The sequence below is a fragment of the Triticum aestivum genome, chromosome 2D, assembly GCF_018294505.1.
Source record: "Triticum aestivum cultivar Chinese Spring chromosome 2D, IWGSC CS RefSeq v2.1, whole genome shotgun sequence".
Classification (NCBI taxonomy): Eukaryota; Viridiplantae; Streptophyta; class Magnoliopsida; order Poales; family Poaceae; genus Triticum; species Triticum aestivum.
The window spans coordinates 605,710,386-605,718,338 of record NC_057799.1 but is presented as its reverse complement, the minus strand read 5'-3'; the positions used below and the strand labels follow the sequence as shown (position 1 = coordinate 605,718,338).

The 7,953-nt window shown below is 48.1% G+C and overlaps 1 pseudogene; it reads left to right on the top strand.

The window, feature by feature from the left end:
* Window positions 1-1,543: 1,543 nt before the first annotated feature.
* Window positions 1,544-4,849, top strand: LOC123056033 (pollen receptor-like kinase 3; annotated as a pseudogene).
* The last annotated feature ends 3,104 nt before the right edge of the window (window positions 4,850-7,953 follow it).

Here is a 7,953-nt window from a genome sequence, read left to right as displayed (position 1 = left end):
CAGGAGCCTGTTTTCGTCGGTTTGGGCCGAAACTGGCGCCGGCAAACCCAGACCGAACCCGGCGTGCTGGGGGCACCCGAGGGCGTCGGGGCGAGCGGTTTTGGCGCGAAAAAGCCGCGGGCCAGCCGCGTCAGCGACACGACGCCTCGTCTTTCCCCAGAACGTCTCGGTTTCCAGCGGGGAATCAATGGCAAGGCTGCCGCCGGTTAGCCTTGCCATTGATTCCTCACGGGCGGCGCGTCACGGGCGGCGCGGCGACGTCTCCTTTCCCGCCACGCGTACACACGGCGCGGGCTATAAACCCAGCAGCTCCCCCTCGCCGCCGGCCACACCAGCCCGAGCCAAAACCCGCCGCTGATCTCTGCCTCTCTCCCATCCGCCGCCGAGCCTATCTCCTTTTCCTCCCCTTCCCTTCCCGATGGCCAAACGCTTCCCCGGCGACTCCGCGGCGGCCAACGGCTTCGGCCGCCGCTCGCTCCAGGAGTGGTAGGCGTGGCTCCTATTCGAGGCCAACATCCCGGCGCCGCCGGACCTGCGCGCCGGGCCGATGGGGTGGAGGCTCAGCAACGGGGGCGTCCCCACCCCCCCCCCCCCGGTGCCCGACGTCGATGCTCGCCCCGGCATCTTCGCCGCCGAGGTCGACCGCGTGCGTTCGTCCCTGACGGATGAGCAGCGCGCCCTCCCCCAGTACGCCGCCGACAACCACGAGGCGTGGACGGAGTACTTCCAGCGCCGGCAGGCGCAGCGGCTGGCATCCACGAAAGGGGCGCCGGTGGTGGGCGGCATCAAGAACAATGACGGTCGCCGCGTCTAGTGGGGCGTCCCCGGCCGCACACTCCACGAGGTGTTGGCGTACCTCGAGGGCGGCAATGACTCGCCGCTGGCATACGCGGCGGCCGTCGCCGCCCCCCCCCCCCCTCCGGAGCGCCGGGCCATGGGCGCCCAGGAGGTTCGGCTCCTCCTCCTCTTCCTCCTCTCAGTCGTCCTCCCGCTCCTCCTCCCACTCTTCCGGCTCGCCGGCGCTGTTCGGCGTCAAGGCCAAGCCCGCCGCGGAGACGCCGCTCGGCCGGCGCACCCACAGTGCCGGCATCGTCATCAACGAGGGGGGCAGGCGCGCCCCCTCCTCAGCTCCTCCGCGCTACGTCAAGCCAAAGACGAAGCCGGGGCTCGCCGCCGTCAAGACGGAGCCGGGGCTCGCCGGCGGCGTCAAGAAGGAGGAGCTCGACGACGCAGCGGCCCTGAGGTGGGTGCGCGACGACTGGGCGCAGACGGAGCTGCAGCGCCAGATCCTCGCCATCGAGCGCTTCGAAGCTCGGCGCTGTGGCCGGGACGAGGGAGGCGTGGTCGTCCTCGACGACAGCGACGACGACGACGTGCCGCCGCCACCAGTTCGCCATGGAGACGCCGGGCAGGGGGGCGGCCGCGCCATCAAGAAGGAGAAGGCTGACGACGACGTAGGTGACTTCGCCACGCTCAGCGACTTCTTCGCCCCTTAGTTGTTTTTTTTTTAAATAACTTATGTAACGTCGAACGGCTAGTGGAAATGGGGTTCTTGTCGTCAACGAAGTAACTGCTTTATTTGGAGAATGTCCAAAATTATGTCAAGTTTGCCGAATTTAGCCAAACTTTGCCGAACTTTGCCGAATTTGGTCTTTTCTAAATAAAAAACCCACATCTCAGGGCGACCCTGGGGCCCACACCGATTTTAGCGCTGGCTCGCCCCATGGGGCGCGTAAAATCGCCGCCCGGGAGGCCAACGGCTGGAGATGCTCTTACCGTTGCGATCTTTGGACTGGGACGCTCTTACATAGCTTGTTTGACATGATCACCTTTATTTAATTTGGTACCAGTTGTCATTAAGCATCCCAACCACCACAGATAAGGCCACCCCGTTCGTGTTCTGAGAGTTGACCATCGGTGATGGCAATCCATGAATAGAGTAATAAGGTTACATTAGCTACACTCAATCTGTTCTTTCTTCTAGATCCATTCCATGGCGATCTACGCGACCACTAACAAAAGAAGGCTCCATTGATTGTGCTATGTTACGGCCTCCATTCTCAACTGGTATGTTTGGTTCAACCTTGCCCACCTCCGTGTCTTCACCACATTTCTTAGACTTCTGTCTGGGCTTTTTCCAGAGATATTAGGACTATGTATCATAAATTCTTCACTTCTTTGTTTAGCCGATTCCAACCTGTTTTCTTCATGTTCAAAACATTTCATTTCCCCTGTAAGGAAGCAATTATGTAGAATTACTCAGATCGTACCATGAAGCTGCTACTATTCAAAATCCAGATCAGAACTGAACAATAAATATTAATTATACTCCCTAGCACGTAGTAGTACTTACTCAGCGATGTACTCCATGAACAAACACGAAACGATTATCTTCAGTGTTGTGTGAATATCTAAAAAAGTATTATAGCAATATAGATTGGGTATCTCTGGCAGCTCAAGGAGATGTTTGTTTCTAAATGGTATCTTTGTATGTTGCCCATTGCCCCGCTTCATTGATGATTAATCCAAGGAAATTAAGCACGTTTCCGTACTTTGTTTATTTGTTACCTCATTTATATGTTGTATTAAATTTGACTTTTACCACTACCAAAACTGTTTCTAGGTCAAATTATCTTCCAACGTTGAATAAGTTCCCTACTACTTCCAAAGATGGATCATCCAGAAAATATAGTAACACAACTTATCCATGAAGAGCACAGATCGAAATGGATAGCACGTAGCAATCATAATGTGAAATGTTTTACAGAAGATGAGATAAAAAGATTTACTGACAACTATAAGACTTTACTTGGTAGAGGTGCCTTTGGAGAAGTTTATCAAGGAGTCCTTGAGGACAAAAGTATGATTGCTGTCAAGAGGTTTATCTACAATGTAAGAGAAAGTTTTGCCAAAGAGTTGATCGTCCACCGTGAAATCAATCACAAGAATGTAGTCAGATTAGTCGGCTACTGTGCAGATGAAAATGCCCAAATGGTGGTCACGGAGTATATTCCTAAAGGAAATCTGAGTAACATTCTTCACCATGATAATATTCCTATCGCTTTGGATATAAGGCTAAGAATTGCCATTGAATGCGCTGAAGCATTGGCCTATATGCACTCACAAATGTATACCCAGGTCATTCATGGTGATATCAAGCCTGCTAATATACTTCTGGATGATGAACTCAGAGCAAAAATATCAGACTTTGGAATATCAAGACTAGTCAACACTGAAAAGACTCTATATACTCTAAATGTGATAGGAAGTATAGGCTACATGGACCCTCTGTTTGCTCAGAATGGTCGCCTCACAGCAAAGAGTGATGTTTATAGTTTTGGAGTTGTGCTCCTGGAACTGATAACCAGAAAAAAAGCAAGAACAGAGGATGGGGAGATTGGCTTGGTGGAAAGTTTTATTCGATCTCTTTCAAAAGAGTTTAGGAGGGTGAGGGAAATGTTTGATTTTACAATTGCAACATCGAGCAACATGAAGACTATCGATGAGATTGCCAAGTTGGCAGGTAAATGCTTGAGTATGGAACAGGACAAACGCCCTGAGATGTTAGAGGTTGCAGAACATCTTCGCAAACTTAGAAAAGCTCCACACCAGGTACAAGAAAGACTAGCACTATTTTCTTGGGGAAGGGAAGATAAACTAGCTTCAGCCGAAACACAGCAACTAGACATTCATAAAAAAAATACAACCACTAGAAAGCAGCAGCAGTACCCGAAATGTGGGAAATTTTATCATTTGGCCAACAGTGAAAGGCCAAGTTTTTGAGCTGGACGAGTTGCTGCGGGCATCAACTGAAGTGCTGGGCAAGGGTACAGTAGGGCTAACATACAAAGCGACATTTTATAGTGGATATGAGCTGGTGGTCAAGAGGCTGAAAGATGTGGACTTAGGGGAGGCGATCTTTGAGCGGCTTGTCACACTGCTTGGCGCTATCCAGAACAAACACATAGTGCCACTGCTGTGGTATTACTGTGACAAGGATGAGAAGTTGCTGGTGTATAATGTCATCCCCATGGGTAGCCTAGCAAAAGTGCTCCACGGTAATGTCTATACTGAACAATGCTAGCATGTGCTTTCCTTTACAATTTCTAATGCTTTTGAGGCATCACTAATTCATGATGTGTGAATGAAGGTGACCGAGGTTCTGGCCCAGCTCCACTGGACTGGGAGCAGCGGTTGGCTATCTCACTAGCTGCTGCGCATGGTGTGCAGGCTATCCACTTAGCTGGACCAACGAGCTGCCATGGCAACATCAAGTCTTCTAACATCCTGCTCACCGGTACCCACGACGCATGTGTGTCGGAGCATGGCCTGATAACACTTGGCATGTATTCCAATGCCCCCGGCTACCGTGCACCTGAGGTCACCCGCAATAGGTGGGTCTCCCAGGAATCTGACATGTACAGCTTCGGCATCCTACTGCTGGAGCTTCTCACCCACAAGTCTCCACTGGAGAAGAGATTTCAGAACGGCGGGGGAGTAGATTTGCCACGGTGGGTGTGTTCCATTATACCTGAGGAGTGGACGGCGGAGGTATTCGACGTGGAGCTCCTAGCACGGGGGCAGAAGGATGGGAAAGAGGAGTGCATGGTGCGACTTATGCAGCTCGGGCTAAAGTGTTGCAGTCAAGATGTTGACTCGAGGCCTACAATGTCTGATGTCGTGCAGCGGATTGAGGAGATTGGACAGTCCTAGTTGCTGACAAAGAACCTCACACATCATAGTGAGTGAAAGTTGCTAGGTCACAGTTGCATTCAAATGTCATATATTTTCAATACCCCCTTTCAACTGGTTATCCCAGAGAACGATAAATAAATTTTGACGATAAAGTTATCTCAGAGAACTACTATCCTGAAAAAGGCTTTCACTGCTAGTTTGTAAATTGTGATCAATCACTTGTCCTACATGTTATTGGCATATATACCCTGCACTTTTCCAAATAAAAATAAAAATTGGCATATATACTCTGCACGTTTCCAAATTAAACGTTGGGTTCATGATTCTACCAGCTAAGCTGCAATCCTTAGATATGTGTGAAGACAAAAAACCTGCTATATATTTTCTTTACAAAATTATGACCAACGAAGAAAAACTAATGAAAAGATGCAGTCATGTTTGCTTTTAGACTCATATTTCCGTAAAAGAGACTGTCCCATTCTTCATCGTGTCCAATTACAATTACAATAAAAATTAATAAGCGCCAATTTTTTTCATTCATTCAACATAAATAAAGCATAAATTCTACAGATTACGGATGAACGGAACACACCAAGCCAAGAATTACAGTGTTCAGTACCTTGCTCGAGCAGGAGCAGCGTGAACCGACCACCTCTCCGAACGAAGTCCACGCACGCTTTCCCAGTACTCTCGCTTGCGCCTCCGTGCCTCGTGTAGCAGCTCCACCGGCGCCGGCGTGGAAGAGCTTGCCAGGCGCTGCCGCGCTGGAGCAGAAGGTGCACTGCAGGGGCGCCAGTCGCTGGAGGTGCGGGAGCATGCTGGCAAGGTGGGCGCGGCAGCTCCGGAGTGGAGCCGGGAGCAGTCGGAGCTCGGAAGGAATTAGGGATTGGGATTCAGGCATGCGGCGGCGGCGGCGGCGGCTTCGAGCTCAAGAAGTACAATATCTGGCAAGGACGACCTGGACGACGAGAGAGGCAGACGTGGGCAATGGGCTGGAATGAATGTCTGGGCTTATAGTCATGAGTGGGCTTTTGCCTAGCTTATCCAACGAGATTCCCTCAAAAAAAGAAGAAAAAAAAAACTCGTTCAACGGAGCTGCAAGTTTGGTCGCAAAACAGCGAGATGAGAAAATCATTAAACCAACCACAAAACTGCACCGCAAAAAAAAACAAATTTACAGGTACTAAACAATGAACTACCTTCTCGAGCCAGAAACAAAAGGCAAAGGAATAATCCCATGAGCTGCTGGGTGGAGAGGGAGGCTTCTATCCTTTGGCAAAAAACTAATCCTAGTACAAGCATGCTTAGCTAGTATCCCCACTTATCTTATGGGTTTCATTAAATTTCCAAAGTGGGCTATTAAACTCATCAATTCTCAGTTAGTTCATTGCTTCTGCTTCTGGGATGATTATGAGGGCCATCACAAATATCACCTGACTGCTTGAAGCTCCATTACCATGAGGAAATAGTTTGGGGTTTTTGGCATCATTGATATTGATGATATGAATTTGGCCCTCCTAGCTTCTTGGGTGAGTAGATATTATAATTCTGAGGGCAAAATTTGGAAGAACATTATTGACTCCAAATATAATCCTCAGAGTAGCAACATTTTTGCATACTCTGCTACTGGGGCTTCTCCTTTCTGTAAAGGGTTTTGTTGGGCAGCTCAAGCTGCAAAAGTTGGATTTTCCTGGAATATTGGTAATCGTAAGAGGGTGAGATTCTGGGAGGATCACTGGTTTGGTAATGCTACCTTAGCTACCCAGTATTGGGACATTTATGTCTTAGCTAATGAGCACAATATAACTATTGACAAGATCTCGGATGGAAGCACCCTTAAGCTAATTTTTAGGAGATGTTTCACCCAGGAGCTTATGACCTTATGGTTTGAGCTACTAGAAATTGTTAACTCTATCCAGTTCAAGGATCAAGAAGATTCCCTGGTCTGGAATATGAATTCCAAAGGGTTTACACTGTAAAATCTTTCTATAAATTTGTTAATTTTAGAGGGGTGCTGCCAGTTGGCTTCACTGTTGTTTGGACTATCAAGATTCCCCTAGGATTCAGATCTTCCTATGGTTATTAGTCAATAATAAATTGCTAACTAGGGACAATTTGAGTAAGAGACAAGAAGTGGGAGACCCTACTTGTGTTTTTTGCTCTGAGCTAGAATCTTGTTTCCATTTATTTTTTGATTGTGTTGTTGCTACCGAGTTCTGGAAAGCTATCTGTAGACTGACAGGAATTAGAGGTGATATTAATATGATGTCCATCTCATCCTACTGGCACAGAGGAGATGGATTTGCTGTGGTTAACGTCATTCATGCAGCTGGTCTATGGGCTCCCTGAAAAACTCGCAATGACATGGTTTTCAATTCTGTTTGTTGGCCTGGTTTGCAGGCTATCTGGAGGAAAACCACGTTGAATCTATCTACGTGGGACTGCCTTTCCTCAGGTCATGTCAGGGACAAGCTGGCGTGGGCCTTGAAAGAGAGATGATAGCGAGAAGACCCCCTCTTCTGCTGTTGCCAAATCCTGACTGGGGCGGGGAGACACGCTCTGAAGCCGCCAAACCTGCAGCGACATCCTTATGTGGCTTCAATTTATCTAGTTTGTGTTTAGTTATGTGGCAACTGTGACAGTACGTCTGCTGCTCATCGTGTGCGTTTACCTGTAATCGGCACTAAAATGTTTCGTTTGTAATATGAAATGGAACAGGGGCGTGGCCCTTTTCTTCGCCACTTCTGCTTCGGTACACCCCCCTTAAACACAATGCCGGTTCAGATTAGCCCATACCTTTTCATAATAGAGGGCATGATGGTCATACTTTCTTATACATTTTTCTTTTAGGTAAATATTTTCACTATACACTGTATTTTACTAACAGGCGTACACACACCCTCACTGCTGGGCCGGCCCATCTACCTTTTTCTTATTGATTTTGAAACCGCAAAATAGGCTAGCTCACAATGGATCGAGCCAGCGACCTCAAGGTTTGAGGTACCGTGGTGAAACCACCCCACCACCCAATCAGATATGGTATTTTACCACCTTTCCATCTTTTATTTGTTCCTTTTTCCCTTTTCCTTTGTTTTGTTTTGTTTTCCTTTTTCTTTTTTCTTTTATCTCTTTCCTTTTTTCCATTTTTCTTTTTTTTTATTTTTCCTTTTTTATTTTCCCTTTTTCCTTTTTTGTTTTCTGTTTTTTTTCTTCCTCATTTGATGATTTTTTTTTCAAATTCGTGAATTTTTCCTTCAA